The 19,290-nt window shown below is 31.3% G+C and overlaps 1 protein-coding gene across 1 annotated transcript in view; it reads left to right on the top strand.

Annotated features, from left to right (window-relative positions):
* The first annotated feature begins 9,980 nt into the window (after nt 1–9,980).
* Nucleotides 9,981–19,290, top strand: part of LOC143229503 (innexin unc-9-like) — an 81,109-nt gene continuing 71,799 nt past the window's right edge. Inside the window, exon 1 of the mRNA XM_076461931.1 lies at nt 9,981–10,580. The gene's annotated coding sequence lies outside the window, so the exon portion shown is untranslated. The remainder of the gene's footprint in view (nt 10,581–19,290) is intronic.

Genomic DNA, 19,290 nt, shown 5'->3' with positions numbered 1-19,290 from the left:
GCTTAATAATTAATTTCGCGTACAACACAAATAATGTTGTAATTTGTTTGGTAAACAAGTAAGCATAATTTCTATGTCTTTAAGTTTTCTTTAAATACGATAACTGTTTTACCTCGTGGTGTACGGAAATAAGTTTTGGACTATTATTTGTTTGTTCGTTTTTGAATTAAGCACAAAGCTACACAAAGCTATCTGTGCTCTTCCCACCACTGGTATCGAAACCCTATTTTTAGTGTGTAAGTCTACAGACATACCACTGTGCCACTGAGGGACGTTTTGGACCATAAGGCTAAGTTATAGAAACATTGTCCTGTAAAGATTATAGTGACAACACATAGGAATAAACACGTGTTTAAAGCTATTATGATTAAATTTTAGTCACTTTTAAAGATTCGAATTCAACCTAGGGTCTTCTTCTAGGGTCAGCAGGGAATGTGAAACGTCATTTATCTACCTAAATGTGATTTTTTATTTAAAATAATATTTTATTTTTTATAAAATAAATATTTCTATTCGTTTTAAAAATAGTTGCATTGCTATCATTACGCTAAGTTTGATATGACATCAGTTAAAGAAAAATACAGACTTAACGGACATAAATTTTGGGTATTATATTTGAGTTCTATAGAAATATTTTTTACTACTTGAAATATAACCAAGAGTCATTTAACCCTAGGACTCACAGTTATCCTGCTGTTCTGATGATTGACTGTAATGAAAGCCATTAAACAATCGATACCAATGTGACCTACATACATTTGGCGTCGAGCCCTTCCCACCTTTGTCTCTTTTCCTTTCCATTTTCATCTTAATGGAGATTTCACATCTCTTATGAAACAATAAATCTGTTAGTCATTGTTAATGAAGTATAGAACTATGGGTACATGGTATTAGTTACTGACCTTTTGGACGGTTGACATCCCTGTAGTTCTAGCATATATACACCAAATATATTTGCAGTCACAGTCACGCGCCTTATTGGATTTTCTTTAGATAGGTTCTTGTTTTAATCGTTAATTATTTTTTAAGCTGCCGTATTTTAAACACTTTTTAAAGTATCTCGTTCTTAATTCAAAATAGTCTTTTTTCTAAGATCCTTGTTTTAAATTACAAATAGCCTTCTGTTTCAAAAATCTGCTTGTTTTAATTTGAAAATAGCCTTCTGTTTTAGAAATATGCTAGTTTTGAATTGAAAATAGCCTTTTGTTTTAGAATTGTGCTTGTTTTGAATTGAAAATAGCCTTCTGTTTTAGAAATCTGCTTGTTTTGAATTGAAAATAGCCTTCTGTTTTAGAAATCTGCTTGTTTTGAATTGAAAATAGCCTTCTGTTTTAGAAATCTGCTTGTTTTGAATTAAAAATACCCTTCCGTTTTAGAAATCTTTTTGTATTAAATTGAAAATAGCCTTTTGATTTTGGATTTTGCTTGTTTATAATTAAAAATAGCCTTCTGTTTCAGAAATCTGCTGGTTCTGAATTGAAATTAGCCTTCTGTTTTAGAAATTTGCTTGTTTTAAATTGAAAATAGCCTTTTGTTTTTGGATTTTGCTTGTTTATAATTAAAAAATAGCCTTCTGTTTTAGAAATCTTCTTGTATTAAGTTGAAAATAGCCTTTTGTTTTTGGATTTTGCTTGTTTATAATTGAAAATAGCCTTCTGTTTTAGAAATCTTGCTTTGAATTAAAAATACCTTCCGTTTTAGAAATATTTTTGTATTAAATTGAAAATCTGATTGTTTCAAATTAAAAATAGCCTTCTGTTTTAGAAATCTGCTGGTTCTGAATTGAAATTAGCCTTCTGTGTTAGAAATATGTTAGTTTTAAATTGAAAATAGCCTTCTGTGTTAGAAATACGTTTGTTTTAAATTGAAAATAGCCTTTTCATTGTGAGGCTTTTCGTTTTTATTCGAAATAATCTTTTAGTTTAAAAATATTTTTGTTTTTAATTACAAGTAGATGTTTCATTTTAAAAATCTTGTTTTGAATTGAAAAAGGCCTTTTCTTTTACTAATCTTCTTGATTTTAAATGAAAAAATAGTTTTTCTTTTACTAATCTTATTGTTTTAAATGGTAAAAAATATCCTCCTTTTGACAACTTCTTGGTTTATTCAAAATGAGACTTGATTTTGGAATAGGGCCAAGCGTGACCTAGTGGTTAGAATACCGGTCTATAAGACTCTAAGCTCTTTGTTCGAGTTTCGTTATTTCAAAATTATGAGTTATACGAATGGCGTTCTAATATCATTATTCGAACAGATGTGACTAATATGTTAGCGGTGGGTTTAGTTGACTACCCCCTTTCTTTCTAATCTATCAGTTAAAATTTGATGCGGCTAGTGTCGATAGCCCTTACTGAGCTTGGAATGAATATTCAATTAGACACCTTTTTTTTCTTTAGAAGGCTTCTTGTTTCTCTTCGAAAATAAGTTTTATCCTAACAACTTTCTTGTTTCTTACAGAAAATATTTTAAAAAGCTTTAGAGAATTTGCTATAATGTGTTTGCACATTTTGGTTTCCTGTTTTTGAGATAAAATGCCCTTAAAAAGATACGTATACAATGCAAAGTTCTTTACTAGTTTTCTCAAATGTTTTCTGAGGCATTATTTCATTTTATACTTTAAAAACAATCTGATTTTTATAAAGGTACAAAACTATCAGGTTATCCCATAAGTAATGTTCGAACATTTAATACAGAAAATACACCATCACTTCTGTCTGTATAAAAGGCTGTATTGACTAAAATATGTAGTAGGACGTGTACAAAAATGTTCAGACATATAAGAGAAACTAACCCAACTCCACTTTTTCAGATAATTAATCAAATAAAGCCTTATGAAGTTGGATGAGTCTGAGGAGCACATTAGACTTATTACACTTTATGAGTTTAAAAAAGGCGATAGTGCAGCAGAAACTACACGAAATATTCAAGATGTTTATGGTGCGGAGTCTCTCAATGAAAGAAAATGTCGAAGGTGGTTTCGAAAGTTCAGATCAGGTGACTACAGCTTAAATGATGCGCCAAGTTTAGGTTATCCTGTTGAGTTTAATGATGACTTGTTGCTGGCTGCATTTGATGAAGATTGTGCTGTAGCATTTGAAGAACTAGCACAGAAATGTAATTTAACCCATTCAACAATCCACTGTTATTTGCAACAACTTGGAAAGGTGTCAAAACTTGGAAAATGGGTCCTCCATGATTTGACAGAAGCCAACCTTAGAGCAAGAGTGACCATTTGCACTTTTTGAACTTTAATGAATGTAACTCATCTCTTTTGGACAGGTTATTGACTGGAGATGAAAAAAATGGACATTTTATAAAAATGTTTATCTCCGCAAACAAAGGCTCAGTGCAGGTAAATTAGCTAAAGCACAACCCCAAATGAACCTCCACCCAAGGAAAGCCTTGTTAAGTGTTTGGTGGGATATTGTTGATGTGATCCACTTTGAGCCACTGCCACTCTATGTAATGATTACACCAGACTTCTACTGTCAACAGTCAGAGCGTTTGAATGTTACACTGAAAGAAAAGAAGCCTGCTTTGATCAATCGTAAAGATCCATACAGCAAGGATCACATTTGCAAAAATTGAAGAGCAAGACTGGGAAAACTTGCACATCCTCCTTATTCTCCAGACCTTGCCCCATCTTATTATCATTTATTCCGAAGTTTGCAGAACTACCTTGATGGAAAAGAGATTGAAAGAAATGAAGATGTCAAAACTACCCTCTCTACATTCTTTTCCTCCATACCCCAAAAATGTCATAAAAGTGGCATTCAGAAGCTTGTGAATCGTTGATAGAAAGTAATTGATAACAATGGAACATACTTTATTGATTAAATAACATTAAAAGTGTTTTAAATCCTTTCCATTTTTCTGAACCTAAAATCGGATATTACTTAAGGGATGACCTTATAGTTCAAAGTTGACAATAAAGACATGCAAATAGCGGTTTCCACGCAATGTACACTTTAAGTTTTCTCTTTTAACGTGTAAACTGTATTAACAAGTGACATCTCTAGGCTCTATTATACAGAAAAATAATTTTGGTTTATTTTGTTTTGAATTTGGCGTAGTTATACGAGGGCAATCTGCACTAGCCGTCCCTAATTTTGCAGTATAAGACTAGAGGGAAGGTAGCTAGTCATCACCACCCACCAACTCTTAGGCTACTTATTTATCAACGAATAGTGGTATTGACCGTCATATTATAACACCCCACGGCTGAAAAGGCGAGCATATTTGGTGTGACAGGGATTCGAACTAGCGACCCTCAGATTACGAGTCGAGTGCCTTAACCACAGAGCAATAAGCATTACACAAAAAATTAAAACACCCATATGGTTCTTTGAGTTAGAATCAAAATAATGAGATTTAGTTTTGTTTTTACTTTCAAAACAAAAAAGGATAAAATATTTCATTGATTCAGTGGTGTTTCATTTAGAAGGAAAAAAATTGAATGTAACTTCAAAAAATTATGTTAAAATCAAAGATGGTCTGTTGTTTATTGTTTAACTGTGTACTAAGTATTCTCTTTGTCGTTAACTAACAGCTGTTTCTAATGCTTTGGAGAATGATTTTGGAATAAAGAAACAAAACACGTTTATTGAAACTTTATAAAAGGTTTGGAAAATTTTAGAAAACTTGTCCAGAAAGGGTAAAATAAAGATAAAAAAAAACAGCCGAAAATAGTGAAAGATAATCGACATCAAGAAAGAAAGAGGAACAGAAGCCTGAAACAAAATGAGTGAAAGTAACAATATTGGAGAAAATTGCATGTGTCAGTAGAGAAAGTAAAAACCTATAAACAACAAAAGTATTAAGGTAGAAAGTAAAAAGTGGTAAAACTGTAGCAAAAAACAACAACAGAGTAATGAAAAATTAAAACTATATGGTAGAGATAAAATTGATAGTTCAAGGACATCAAAGTGAGGTGATGAAAATGGTACACGCGAAATCGTGGAAGAAATGAGGCTGGGAAATATCTGAATGAAATCAATATGGACTCGAGAAGAATCTTAATTCTTGGAGAAATGATATTAATAAAAATAAAAAAAATATTAGAAAAGGAATGACTGTGAGCAGTAAAATGAGATATAAAACAAAATGATTTGAATTAATTATAAAGGTTGTAATTCCAAAATTAGAACTTAGAAACGATTAAACAGCACTGACTGAAAAAATAATTACCCAAAAACGACTGTTATTTATATTGCTTCATGATTGGCTAAAATGTTGAACAAACTTTTCTACTTTAAGCGTCATTCTAACTTTTATTTGGACTTAAATAATATTATTGTTAAACAACGCAATTAAACCTCAAAACTAGACGTGTAGTTAATGATATTTAGAACATAAAAAATACTGGGATATTATAAACAGTTATAGTGACGAAGGATGATTGGACCTCTAAAGAAGGTGAAAAACGAATGAAAGAAGTGCCATGAGATCGACAGGAAAAACTAAAGAAAAAATTATAGGGCAAAAAAAAGTAGTGGCGTTAAACGGACAGGAGGAAAACGGAAAAATTAGAGAAGAAAATTACCGATTACAAAATTGTATGAAATGCATCAAAATGGAAAAAGAGATTCATAGACAATAATACCTTTAACGGTGTTTGTGGAGACATCAAGTGTGGAAGCAAACGATAAAGAAGAAAATAACGATCTGAAATCATTTGTGTTCATAATAAAAGTACGCCCCCTAGCGGCGCAACGCTTTGTCTGCGGACTCGTACCGCTAGAAAGCGGGTGCCCCCCAGTGGCTCAGTGGTATGTACGCGGACTTACAACGCTAAAAACCAGGATTTGATACCTGTGGTGGGCAAAGCACAGATAGCCCATTGAGTAGCTTTGTGCTTAATTCAAACCAACAGAAAACCGGGTTTTAATACCCGTAGTAAACAGAGCATAGATAGCCTATTGTGTAGCTTTGTGTTTAATTCCAAACAAACAATAAAAGTACAAAAGTAATAAGGTATTGAAATATAGATTTGGTGAATGGAAACTATTTGCTAAAATGTATGTAATATTAAATACTCCTATATAATATGTGAAGACCATAAAATTAGTCTTTAAATATAAGTTATATTTAAAACGAGAATTTTTTAAAACGGCGTCTTATATAGAAGTTCAAAATAACACTGTGAAATTGTATAAAATAAATGATACAAAAGTAATTATTGCAATTACGTAATAGAATAATTTTGACATAATAAATTCGTAACTGTTAAAACTAACAATTTGAGACCATGGTTGAAAGTTCAAAATGCTGTTCTCCATCAAAGAATTTTATTAACTCATAATTATTGTATTTATTTTGCTACACTTGTTTCCAAATGTATTTTTTATCACTTCACAGTTATGGTCAGAAGACTACATAATAATATAACCTTTTATCTATTGTATATATGTCATAGAATTATGCTAATAATTGGACAAAACAGATAGATAGCTGAACAAACTTTAAACGGTTGGACATCGTAAAATACACAAACTTTGTCATCGTGTTTATATGAAAAACACAGAGATCGTTATTGTGTCTATTAAACCACCGCGGATAATGTGATTTTCAGTGGACCGCAAGGTACACTTTGTTATAAGAGATCGACATATAGTAACTTCAAAAGACATTTGAACATAAAGAAATATTATTGCTCAGAAGTCTAGAGGACATGATAAAAATTTCATAAAGACCACGTATCAACCTGCAACTGGATAACAATCCATTATACATATACGTGGGGAGAGAGAGAGTCTCGTCAGCATGTGACATTTATTGACTCACGAGCTAGATGTCACAATAAAGTTTTGTTTAGAAATAATTATAGGAATTAATGTATGTAATAATTCTGAGGTCTGCTTAAGTAAATGAAATGAGTTATTTTAGGCATGCATTTCTGCATACAGTTGGCCATCATTACTTTAGTTTAAAACAGGAGTGAAGCAGAGTAATATGCTGTGAATACAACTCAGCACACTGGCGGAGATGCAGTGTAAACGGTAAAAACTGTTTTCGTCGTGAGGCGAAGTTAACTGTGTATATATACACACACACACGCACATATATATATATATATATATACACACACACTAAGACCCATTCAATACATTAGTGAATGAGTGTGTATCGTTACCTATCAAAATCGAAAAGAGCTGTTGGGGAGATTTACGAGTCATTTCGTCCAGCACAACAGAGCTGACTAAAGCAACTGGACTACTCTCGATCCAGGTTTTCTCACATTGGTTTGACGTCAAGTATTCCGCGAAAGGAATCGATATATTGTCGAGTTGTTAAGTATGTTATTGATGTGCTGAGAAACATGCCTCTATCTGCGCACTCGTGTCTACTACATGAAACCAAAACCCAGATTAATAACATCGATTGATGTTCTCCGCCTAGATTTTTTAAAACTGTTTGTGTTTTTATAGTAATATTTATTTTTTTTTTGTAAAACGTACTGTTTCAATTGCAATAACAAAGTGTAATTGCTTCAAAATCGAAATCGACCAAACTATTTCCAATCAAATGATCTACAGTGATGTGCTGTAAGAAGTACTGAAACAGACTAATATAATCGATTCTCAATACGTTGAGTAAATTGTTAAGCCTAAAGTTCAGTACATGTGTCAATAAAGCATTTTTTTCCCGATGGTGACAGTAAATAACATTTAAAAGGCTGATACGAGTTTCAAAAATATTCCGCTTATGAACTATGAGACTATGTCATAATATGGATAATCCTAAAATATTGGTTAATAAGTATGAAACAAGAGTAGAAGCATATCATATTTATTTCATAGTGGAACGTAACGAAATAAGAACACAATTGAATAGAATATATTTTATTAACGTGGAAAAAACACGCTGAGAATAACAACAAGAGTAGAATAACAAAAATATATGTACTGCCATTAAAAACATCTAACATAAAAATCCTTCGAAGAAATTTAACTCGAAAATATTTAATATGTATAAGGTGTGCTTTCATAAATATTTAAATAGATCTTATGTGAAAATATTTTCAACGTTGCATTTCATACACTTCTTTTAAAATAATTTGAAGCTCGAAACTCTCTACTAAGTATGATATACCTCAAAACTTATTCTTACTTGAAGCGAGTGTGTAGAGGTCATAGGAATTATTTTCCACTACAGTGATTAAAATGAATACACATTTGGTTACTTAACATTTAGTCTTCTAACCACTTCTGTTACATAATTACCAACAATGCCAACGTAAAAACAATAAAATAAGTGTGAACTTGCTTTAAAATCCTTTTCGCAAAGAAAGTTTATGCATTATTAAACAGATATCATAGTGTTGATTTTAATATTTAAAATCAAGATACCTTAATTTTTCTAATATTTTTTGATAGAAAGGATTCTGCCATTATTTGTTAATATTGATTGTCTCTGTCCTGTCGGTATCCTATGCATTGATAACTCCTGTCCTGTTAATAAAATTACACTTTTCTAATCATTGATCGCTTTTTTATTAATTGTTATCAAAAGTTTTCATTGTTTTATCACGATTTATTTATTTGTTGTGGAATTAAAATTATACAAATAAATATTACCAGTTATCTCATTTACAATCAAAATTATCTTCATTACTGAACTACAGTTTTCTATAGTGAGTTGAGAAATGTATTTAAAAACATTGTCAACAACTGTGAATACTAAATATTATTCTGTGAAATTTGTGTATAGTAAATTGTAGGTTGTAAAAAACTAAACTCTTTGATGTAAAACAATCTACAGGTAATTTACTGAATTAAAATAACAATAGTATTAAAACAATTAACAATTATAGCTTTAATAAAACAATAATGATAATTTAAAAATCTACAAGTTATATGTCGGTAAAACAACAATAGTATTAAAATAAATCGCAAATTTTATCCGAAATGTTAACAAACTATTAACAGAGTTAAACAATATTAGTGTAATAGATCTGTAAAGTTATATAATATTATTAAAATCCAAATGGCATGTACTAAACAAAATAATAATGATATTAAATTAATTTATAGTTTACCAGTTGAATAAAACAACAATAGTATTGAAACAATTGGCAGATGGCTTTGTCCATACAAGGTAGTGCACTTAGTGACGTAAAGTTCACACTTCTTTAGCTGAATAAAAGCAACAATGACGCACAAGTAACCTGGAGATTATCTCGAAAATAGTAGTTATTTATAATGTACATGCTGTTTGTGTACGCATTTATTTGTTACAAATAGTTTGTGTGGGCTACCGCTGTAACTTTGTTTTCACATTGTAATTTGGTACTGCAAAAAACAGCATTTTACAGGGGATGATTTTGTCGTAACAGTATCAATGTGAAAATGACTAAAACTGAAATAATAAAAAATTATAATTGGGTTTGATTTCAGACACAAAACAAGACATAAAAATAAAAGTAATGGAAACAAAATATCAAAGAGCTATATTGGAAAATAAACACTTCAACATGAGAAACCAGAGTACCTCACACGTAAATATAATTATTCATTATAAATTAAAACAACCAAGACGTCTTACATACAAGTATGATCATTTATTCTAAACTAAAACAACCAGGATGTTTACATATAAATATGACAATTTATTTTAAATTGAGGCATCCAGGATGTCATAGACGTAAACATTATCATTTATTGTGAATTAAAACAATCAGGATATCTTACACGTAAACAAGCAAATTTACTCTAAATTAAAATGACAAGAACAACATCATAGATTAAGGATAAAGACTTTAACGTAGTTAAGTATTAGATCAAGTTAAATATAAGCCATGAAAATGATGCCAGAAGATTTATTTTTCATTTGTTCTTAAAATGTTATGCTTCGGAATTCAAAAAGTAATTTGTAAAGGATTAAAGTCTGTTAATACCTTTTTTATTTGTACCAGAAAAAAAACAACAAGGAAAAATCATTTAAAACTTATATGAAGTTTATATATTTTTCAGGGAAAAATTATAGTTCATTAGGTGGTGAAACAACCTGGAAATCAGCGAAGATAGATGTGTTCGTTTTAAATCAATTTACATCCTGGGCTTAAGTGCCTTATCTAGCTTCTCCTAACTTCATCCAGCCTCTGCATAGTGGACCAGGAGCTGCCGATCTAACCTTTCTTCTCTTCTATCTGTAAACTAATGCGAACGATCGCTCATCTACAGTATGAAATGCGATACATCTTATGGAGCCTGACGTTTATTCCTCTGAGAGTTCTCGCTTAAGGAAGGCTGATGGATTAAAGTAATGCGCCCAACCCTTTTCGCCCGCAATAAATAACATAGCTACCATTTGCTAGTAGGTATTAAATTTTGATAATTAGGGGCACTAATCTGAGAAGGTATGTGGGTTGAAAAAGGAGGTATAGCAGCTCTTCCCTCGTCATCTGGGTTGTCGGGTAATCTACTCCTGCCGCTTCCCTTTAGTCTAGGCTAGTAGGCAGTGCACAGCAGATCTATCCGTGTGTTCATACGCTGCTCGTGAGTTGCCTGAGAGGACGTGTTCTCGATAAGCTCGCAAAAGCGTGTGGCTTGATGCGCACGTGGAGGACCTTCGTATCACAGGTAAGATCCGTTAAAAATATCAACCTTTGAGAAGTTACATAGATTGTGATAAAATTACACTTTTTTTATATTAGCATGACGTAATAACTTGGGTTCCGAAGTACCCTCTAGGCGCACGAGGCTTAGCTTGCCTGTGAAAATGTTCCTTTAGACCGGGATGAGACCTGTTTGTTAAGCGGTCGCTAGGACTTATTATACGGCAGATGCGGTCGATTCATCTTCTGGATTGTGTTGCTGAAGGCAACTCTTAAACCCAACTTTGCCACTAACGAGTAGTAGTAGTAATAAAGCTAATACGAACCATGTACATCCTTCTGATACAATCTAATTTGAATTTTCTGGTAAGAGAAAATATAAAATTCCTACAGTTAAAACTCAAATAAATGTATCGATTTAAAAAAAACTCAATAACTTCGTGCGCAAATTATGTAAAAAAAATTAATCACAACTAAGCAAACGTTTCGAACACTAACAACGTAAAATATTTGGTTTGAATAAAGTTAAGCATTTTGATTAAAGTTAAACAAAAATTTATAATACGAAGCAGATGACATAGCTTGATCTCAGACAAGTAAAAGTTCACATTGGAATGCGACTCAAGTAACCTATTTTGATACAGAGACAACATAATATTCTAATAAGAATGAAGAAAAGATATCTGATGCCAATAAAGTGAAATATTTTTGGTTAAAAACTAGTAACATCTTTTGATACGAAAGTGAAATATTTTTTAAGATTAAAATGTTCAGAAGCGAATCAAATAATACATGTTGGTAAGAATCAAATAAACATGTTTATTAGATCCAAATATTTTCTGATAAGATTCAAATCAAAATGTTGTGACACAAACCAATTAAGGAAAAGTTCCTGCATTAATTAAGTATAAGTAAGTGATAATATTCAGATGAATGCGTGTTTTAAAATTTATTCAGAATATTTAAGATTTTCTGATAATCGGAATTATTATTTTCATTATATTTCATCTATAAAGATTTTCGCATAAATACCACATACATATATATATATATATATACATACATATATTCTTGTACGTGAAAGTAGTTATTGAGCTACAGAGATTCTAAACTGCTTTTACTATAAACATCCAGTTAAGGACTTGTTGTAGTTTGGATTCAAGGCTAATCTACAGATATTATCAATGCTAACTGACACCTAAGGCCATAGACCATTGACATTAATCCTTATCTGATGAGACTCCGAAGCGACTTTGTGTAGTATTAATCAACTGTTATTTAGTAAGGATCATTTATTTAGTCCTAAGTTAGAGTTCAAGTGTAATAATGCATATAATGCATGTATTGTGTTTGGTCTGTTATCTGTCATGTTCTAATTCGGTGGGTATTAAACTTCTACATTGTTCACTTGACTCTAAACTCCGGATAGAGTTGTTCTCTGAATGTTGTGACAGTTACAATAAAACGTCGCGACATTCGGAGTAGAAATCCTTACTTGGTTTTCAGCGTAGTTGTAGACTCAAAAACTGCAGTGCTCAATTTCGTGATGGTACCACTACGTTATTAACTCTGAGAATATTCCAGATGGCTACACCAACAACATACCAGTCAGACCTTGAGGAATATATATATTTTATTTCATATTCTACCTACATTGTAATGCTCTCTCAAACCATCGTTTCTTGAGTGATTTCCTTTCGGCCATTTATCAAACTTGCTATCGCCCATGTTATATTTTCTGTTTGTTTAAATCTCATGCCTTACAAATGATTGAGTGTTCAATTTCACAAACTAAAAACGTTATTTCTGTTAATATTCAAAAAATTTAAGGAAAAATCACCAAACTCATCGGTGTAAATATTGAATTTAAAGAGTAAAATAATTATTCAAACATATTTAACATCAGTGTTATGCTGAAAAGACCATTTTGAGGGTTTGGTTTGTTTTAAATTTCGCGCAAAGCTACACGAGGGCTATCTGCGCTAGCCGTCCCTAATTTAGCAGTGTAAGACTAAAGGGAAAGCAGGTAGTCATCACCACCCACCGCAACTCTTGGGCTACTCTTTTACCAATAAATATTGGGATTGATCATAACATCATAACGCCCTCACAGCAGAAAAGGCGAGCACGTTTGGTGGATTCGAATCTTTGGTGGAGTCTAGTGTCTTAACCACCTGGCCATGCCGCGCCTCCATTTTTGAGGGTGGAACTTATCTGCAGTTTTTGTAAATTAATTTAACGATTTAAAGATGTCTTTTCATGTACCGTTATGATGATCTTATTCAAATATCGTTTATTTTAAAAAATAATGATACAATACAATCAACCTTGACTGTTGAAACATTTGTTCGACGTAAATACGATTTTTATTATTGTAGCTTTTTTTTTGTAAAAAACAAAACAAAACACAGCTCTAGATAAACTTTAAAATACAGAGGTTTTGATTTCAATGAGTTTTTCATTCGATTTTAGCGCTAGTCTTTGTAAAAATATTTTGAACTTTATGAAATGTTTTCAGAATTAAGTTACTTTTTCTTCAGAGTCACTTTTTTGAGCGAACTTGCTCCAACAAAATATTTTGACAGAATTTGTTACTCTGTGTTCCCTTTTACCGTTTATTCTCAATAATTGTACTGTAGTAAACAACTGTTTTGGTTTTTAATGTTTGACTTTCAAATAATTTTACAATATAAAAATGTTAATATTTATAACACTAAAATAATTTTACAATATAAAGCAGTATTAATAATTATTACATCAAAATGAAAATATTACAATTTAAAAACAGTATTATTATAAATAACATCAAACGTAAGTAAATTTAATAAATTTGTTTGCCTACAAAGATAATTAACTTTAAATATTTCACTTGTCATTTCAACATTAAATATTTTCCATGTTGTTTACACAGGCAGGCGCGCACCTAACAGTGGGCCTTTATTCAAATATAACATCTCCTTGTTTATATTGCCGACCCTTTATTATTTCACTGTTTTTTCTTATTAGTCCTCTCACAGCTTTTTCTTATCTACCCAGTGCACACTGCCGTAAGCTTATTTTTACCTTTATATCTTTTGATATGCAATTTTATTGGTTTTTACTCTCTACTATTTTGTTTACAGCTATTGTTTTCTCTGTTAGTTTCTGTTAATAGTACGTTTTTGTCATCGTTGTTTTTTTACTTTCTTCTGAGAAGTTTCGTTATTAGTAAATGTAGACATATTATTGTGCTAATATGTTGTGACCCAGAATGGGCTCTCGTGTGATCTATCCTTCAGTTTTGGTAGGGATTCAGTGTTTGAACCAACGGAACCCATAAATCTAGTGTTTTTGTTTGTAGCTATGCAACCCTAAAGTCTCATCTTTTGTTATACTGACTTGTTTATAATAGAAAGTCAAAGAAATTGACAAAAGCTGTAAAGGTTTTTGATAACTTAATAAGCGATTCTTAAAGGCTAGAATAAATAAAATGTTACAGAAGGCTCTTTCCCTTATTTTCTGAAAAAATCGTAATTCTCAGGGTCTGAATCTTTTCAAGTAATTAGTATAAGATAGATATTAGTTTAATAATATATTGTACCCTTACCGTAAATGTACATATCAGATTGAAGTGGAAACTTTTAAGATCAGTTAATAAAAATCTATGTACTAACTACTTATCTGTCTTACTCACAAAACGTAAAATGTTTAAAAATTACAAGTCAGAACACACTGGAAATATTCATTGTTGCTTGATAAAGATATAACTTATATATGTAGTACTTCTACACGCAAACTCACTGAAAATTTAAAAAAATGATATAATGTTTTATCCTTTTATCAACCTCCCCATAATTCAGTGGTAAATTTGAGGGGATTATGTTAATTATGGGGATCGGTTCCTACCTTGTACAGTCTTGTGCTTAACAACAAAATAAACATTTCGATATTTTATTTTCTGAGGAAATGATTGTGGTTATAATAGTTTCTCTAGCTATTTCTCTGAGAAGCTAAACTCCAAAACATCTGTCATCTATGTTCATCTATGTATGGCTGAGAATAGCCACCACACGTAAAGAAATGTTCAAGTTTAAATATTCTAAGATAATAAGAACGGTAATCGAGGATATAATAAATGGATTTATATGGTATTTGGTATTATTAAGATTATGTTAGTTTCTAGTTTATTCCTTGTAAGTATATATTATATGGTATTATCAGGATTGTGATAATCTATAGTTTATTCCTTGCAACTATATGGTGTATGGTATTATTAGAATTGTGTTCGTTTCTAGTTTATTATCTGTAGAAAATAAAGTTATAGTTAATTAAAGTTTGTGTACTCGTAGTACTGAAACACAAATGATTGATTAAACCTCTCTGATAGATCTGTTTATTAATTATATCTCGCTTATCACACCTGAGTCAAATTATTCTAAGGCGAAATCTCCCTTCTCTTGTTAGGAAAACACTAACGGGTTGTTTGTATTTAGCGAAATGTCTTTTCAACGCCATTAAATTGACACATTATAGATGTGAACAAATTCAGCTAAGGCACGTGTGCTGTTCTATTTTCTTACACTCGGGGTCATGACATTTGATAAAAACAACTTCTTTTGACATTAAATTTTGAAATTTAGAGGTTTCAGGTTCTTATTTTAACGTAACGTTTTTAAATTTTACAAGTTCGCAAAGATTTTATATCTCATCAAACTAGTGTAATTAATGAAAACTATTCGAAGTAACTTTAATCTAGTCTCCAAACGTCGACCTTCTTCTCCGAATGTATTCTAATAGTTAGCGTCCAGGGATACAAACTGGAAGAACATGATATACCGCTAAACAAGATTCGCAAATTTCAACGTTAAAATGTGACAGTCTATCTTTTGTTTGGTTAGCCATATAAGCTGCTATTTTTCTGACTATTAGACCTGAACCTCACGCCACTCGGCCCTTCTGTGTATAAATTACCGTTCAGACTGAAAATAACAAAATTTCCCTGATATCTCCTAAATAAATCTATCTACGTGTTTTATAAATCTGTTTTTGCGTATTTAGTTAACAAAACGTTTTACGTTCTTCAACGAGATGACCATCTATAGAAATCATAGAATTAATTTTGGTTTTTTTCTATACGCTAGATTTCTGAAGAAGAAAAAAACCTTCACACATAGTATATCAAAGATGACCTTAATTAAACAGAATATGTCATAAACATAAGATCCAGAAACTGGAAAAAGTCAAGTTTCACCAACAACCTTAATCGCAGGAATAGAGATTGAATGGTAATCCTAATTAATCTTCTGAAATATAACTCAATATATTAAGCTTTCTTAAAATATAGATCAAGTCTCTTTACGGTCAACACAGGTCAAGTACTCTTACAATAATATAGTCCAAATCTCCTTACAAAGTATACTCGTATACCAAATTTCTTTGCGACGTGCATACAACAGTATTTCTTAGACCCAACTTTCACCAACTTCCCTTACAACCTGCTCCCCGCTAGTACAGCGGTATGTCTCCGGATTTACAACGCTAAAATCAGGGGTTCGATTCCCCTCGGTGGGCTGAGCAGATAGCCCTCTGTAGCTTTGCTATAACACGCACACACCCTTACAACCAATAAGGTACAAATCTTCTTGCGAAGTATATACCAAATTTTTTTGTGCATTAATACACCAGTCTTTCTTACGACAACTTACAACAAATATTTTAAGACTAGTTGCAAATAACATAAAGAAAACGTGTTTTTTTGTCATGTTGCGCCTAGCATACATAAAGTCTCTCAGTAACAATCGTGCATGTTAATATCGGTTAAAATATCTCTATGTGTCAATCAATATTTGTTAGCTTTGTGAGCGTTTAATCTTCTCTTCATACACATCTTGATAAACTAATGTGTTGTCAAGTTTATTAACACTGAATAATGTATTCATACACATTTTAAAGAATCAAAGTGTTTTCAAGTTTATTAACATCGATTAATGTATTCATACACATATTAAAGAATCAATGCGTTGTCAAATTTGTTAACATTGGTTACTGTATTCATACACGTCTGGATGAACCAAAGTGTTTTCAAGTTTATTAGCATCAATTAATGCATTCATATGCGTCTGGATGAACCAATGTGTTATCAAGTTTATTAATATCTATTAACGTATTCATACACATTTTGATGAATCGATGTGTTGTCAAGTTTGTCAATAATAATTAATGTGTTCATAGATATCTAGGGCCAGTTTTGACAAAGTATTTTAGTAAAGAAGTTTCCTTTATTTAAGACACAATTAGGGTAAGACCCCTTTCCCAAGGGTATTTCACGATATATTACATATCTTAAAACCTTCTTTAATTTTTTCTTATCCTTAAGAAAGATTAATAGGCGTCTTAAGGAAGAACTAAATGTGGCCACCGCCTAAAACGTAAATCAACATTTTTATCTTATTTTAATATAAGTCATTAAATTGATATATTGAAACTGTTTTTAATTAAAATATGTTTTGTAAGTTGAAAAACAAAGGAAAAAGTAAACGATTTTAGACACGACTGAAAAATATCGCGACCTGAAATAGTATTTGTAATAGTAAAAGAAATAATATTTTATAACTCTACAGTCTTGAAGATTATTACTTTTCCATAAGTAACGCCCCACCCACCCACACTACTCTTGTTATATAGCTTTGGGAAACATTTTAGAACATATTTTACAAAGCACTTAAGTTCAACTTCAAATATTGCCTTAGAAAATAACTTGAGAAATATCTTTAGGAGATATCGTGAAAGTGAGCCGTGGGTAAGTCAGTAAAGTTTAAAGTTGAATATCTTGGTGTGAAGCCAATCATGCAGTGTGCTGTTGCTATTGATAGGGCAAATAGGATTTTATCTTGTATCTACAAAAATGTGGAATATAAGTGTAAAGAGGTTATAACTTTATTTTATAAGCTATTGGTTAAGGTAGGTTTGAAATATTGTGTTCTGTCTTGGGCCCCTTACCCTTGGGAGAACATTGAATTGTTGGAAGAGGTTCAGAGAAGAATTACTAGAATGGTGCCTGAATGGATAGGTTTTCATATGAGAAGAGATTAAGGTCTCTGAAGTTGTTTTCTCTTGAGAAAAGATGGGTTACTGAGGATATGATTGAGGTGTTTAAGATTGTAAATGGAATTGAAAGTGTTGATGCGTTGTCGTTTTTCATACTTAAGATGAGTTAGAGAGGATCTTATTGAGGTGTTTAAGACTGTAAAGATACTTATAGGGTTGATGCATTATCGTTTTTCATACTTAGCAGTGTAAATAGTAAGACTAGGGAACATAACTGTAAATGTTGGTAGAGTAGAACTCATCTTCAGCTAAGACAGGTTTAATTTTTTAGCACGATGTTTAGTTTTAGAAATGTGTTGCATTCGGATGTTAATGAGGCATTAAATTAAGGTTTATTTTTAGAGAAAGCTCGATAACTATATGAAAGATAAAGTCTGGTTTTAAGAGTTTTTAATTTATTTATTTAATAGCTGTAGTTTATTTTAAAGGAGGGGATGGCCGAGTTAAACTGATAAGTCCTTTGTCTGAAAACATTATATTACGTTATTTATTATTGTTTTCATAGACATGTGTGTTGAGATTGTTACTTTTTTTCATAGACATATACGTATGAAAATAATAGGGCCATTGTTAACTTTGTTAAAACTGATTGTATTGTTTATAATATATAGTGAATTAGTATATTGTAAATTTATTAACATTGGTTAACGTTTTCACAGACATTTGTATGAATAAATTCGGTTCTTTGGTAACTTTATTGACATCTATTAAAGTGTTCGCTGACGTATGGTGAATCGGTGCATTGTTATGTTTGCTACCGATGGTTAAGTTATTAATCTATATTAAAAAGTGATACTTCTATCTTATACTTATCTAGTTTTGGAACTTTTTACTACATACGTTCTTATTTATAATAATCACAGAAATTTTCAGATACACGTCTTACTTAAACGAAATACCTAGAAAGTTTCTAATTTTACTCAGCTCCAAAATATGTCTGGGCAATTCGTTTTTAAAATACAACTAAGAGAAGTCTTTTTCCTAAGAAAAGCGTTTAAAGTACAGCATTTTATTACAGTGTAACTTGTATAAATATACAGATACACGTACTAACCGATGGACGTTTCCTTCCACTTATTTTTATTTAAATATAAAAGCGGAATGGATACTGTACGATTAATGAGTTTTTCTTTCTCCCTACATAATAAATGTGTGTTTGTGACTTCTTTTCACAGAGTGTTTGTCTGTAGTAACCACGGCGATGCTTTACTTACATAAAAAATAATTATTTCTTTTCCTAAGGGTATGTGAATCGTACTAGTTTCTATCTCATTATTCATACGAAAAGATAAGCTATTTTTAGTCTAGTTCGTAAAAAAAACCCGACATGGTTGGAGTTTTCCCTTGCTTAAGAGGATTTGAACACATAAAATATTTTGAAATAAAAACACCACAAGTTATAATTACAATAGTGTTTCAGTTACAGATTGGTGTTTTTTCACTTAATTTAAACGACAAACTTTAATTTTTTTAAATTCTTATTCGGTATTGTTTTTCTTAAACCGCATTATATTTAAACTTTGTAAAGTAGAAGTGGTTTAAGAATTGATAAATGAAAACCCGTTGATTTAAATTAAACTCTTTCTACTGTATGTGGTTCCAGCCAATCAATCCTTGGAGACTGCAATGACGCAGTAAGGAATATATTC

This window comes from Tachypleus tridentatus, chromosome 10, assembly GCF_004210375.1.
Source record: "Tachypleus tridentatus isolate NWPU-2018 chromosome 10, ASM421037v1, whole genome shotgun sequence".
NCBI lineage: Eukaryota > Metazoa > Arthropoda > Merostomata > Xiphosura > Limulidae > Tachypleus > Tachypleus tridentatus.
The sequence above is the reverse complement of the archived record's forward strand: the minus strand, read 5'-3'. Positions and strand labels throughout refer to the sequence as shown.